Source organism: Impatiens glandulifera, unplaced genomic scaffold, assembly GCF_907164915.1.
Source record: "Impatiens glandulifera unplaced genomic scaffold, dImpGla2.1, whole genome shotgun sequence".
Taxonomy (NCBI): domain Eukaryota; kingdom Viridiplantae; phylum Streptophyta; class Magnoliopsida; order Ericales; family Balsaminaceae; genus Impatiens; species Impatiens glandulifera.
Window position 1 is genome coordinate 33,373 of NW_025919039.1, and position 2,035 is coordinate 35,407.

Below are 2,035 nucleotides of genomic sequence, written 5' to 3' on the forward strand. Positions count from 1 at the left end.
TTAACGTGTCATACCAGGCTCTTGGAGCCTGTTTCAAACCGTAAAGGGCCTTGTTTAGCCGGTAAACATGATTTTCGTGTTCTGAATTTTTGAAACCTGGAGGTTGATTAACATACACCTCTTCATTTATTTTACCGTTTAGAAAATCGTTTTTAACATCCATTTGATAAACTTTGAAATTTTTGAAAGCTACAAAAGCTAAAAATATCCTAATTGCCTCAAGTCTAGCTACAGGGGTAAATGATTCATCGAAATCAACGCCTTCTTCCTGTTTGTAACTTTGAGCCACTAACCGGGCTTTGTTCCTCGTAACTAAACTGTCTTCATTGAGTTTATTTCTAAATACCCATCGTGTTCCTATAACCGGTCTGTTTTTCGGTCTAGGGACTAAGTACCAGACTTTATTTCTCTCAAACTCGTTTAATTCCTCTTGCATTGCTAGGATCCAATCGGGATATGACAATACTTCATCCACCTTTTTCGGCTCAATTTGTGATATGATAGCTGAGTTTTCATAGTGTTCCAAATTCTGCTGCCTAGTTCGGACGGGTGAGGATATGTTACCTATTACTAGTTCAAGAGGATGATTTTTATTCCTTCTGAGGTTTATCCGAGACGTGTCTACCAAGCTTTCGGTTGGCTGATCAAGGTTAGACTGATCGGTAGGTTGAACAGAGTCAGACCGACCGATTTCTTCAATCGAAACTGAAGAGTCAACTTTCTGCGGTAAAACAGCTTGAGCAGGCCGAGGTTCAGCAACAACTGCTTGGTCATTGACAAATTGTCTAAAAACCGGAACCTCATCTTCATCATCAGAATAGATATTGAAATTTTCCATTCTGTTGTGAAGGTCGAAGGGTAATGCAGTGTTTCGTTCAACCGATTCATCAAAAATAACGTGGGATGTTTCTTCAACTGTTAAAGTCCTAGTGTTGTATATTCTATATGCTTTACTTACAGCCGAATATCCCAACATTATTCCCTCATCGGATTTAGCATCAAAAGCGGTCAAATAATTTTTGCCGTTGTTGTGAACAAAACATTTACTACCAAAAATTTGAAAATACCGTATGTTTGGAATTCGATCATAGTATATCTCAAAAGGAGTTTTTGAAAAACGTTTAGTTACTAAAGACCGGTTTTGTGTGTAACATGCGGTATTGATAGCTTCAGCCCAAAACTTTTGAGCAATACCCGAATCAGCTATCATTGACCTTGCGACTTCCTTGAGAGTTCAGTTTCTTCTCTCAGCCAGGCCGTTTTGTTGAGGAGTTCTGGCACTAGACAACTCGTGTCTAATACCAGAATCATCAAGAAAAGTGGTTAATCTGCTATTTGTAAACTCAATTCCTCTATCACTTCTGATTTTGTTTACTCGAATAGATTTTTCATTTTGTATTCTCAAGATCAGTTTGATCAGGTTTGGAGTTACTTGATTTTTAGAGGCTAAAAATGTTACCCAAGTGAACTTAGAATAGTCATCAATAACTACCATAGTATAATGCATGCCTCCTAGGCTGGTTACTTTAACCGGACCGAACAGATCCATGTGCAGAAGTTCTAAGCACCGTTCAGATTAATAATTTCCTTTACTTTTGAAAGATGACTTTATCTGTTTACCTATTTGACATGCAGCGCATACTTAATCTTTTGAAAACTTAACATTTGGGAAGCCGTAAACTAGTTCTTTAGAGCATATGAAGTTGATTGTTTTGAAATTCAAGTGGTTTAACCGTTTTTGCCAAAGTCAGTTTGGATCATTTCCAGCTATCATGCATACAGATTTTTCAAAATCGGTTTTCCAATCAACTTTGTATATGTTTCCCATTCGGTTACCAGTCAATAAAATGTCATTTTGATGATTTTTAACTAAGCATGGATTCTTATGAAATTCAACTTTATATCCTACATCGCACATTTGACTTATGCTTAACAGTTTAAAATGCAGGTTTTCGACTAGTACTACATTGTTTATAGACATGTTACCATGGACAATCTTACCCTTGCCCACGGTTTTACCTTTCGAGTTGTCACT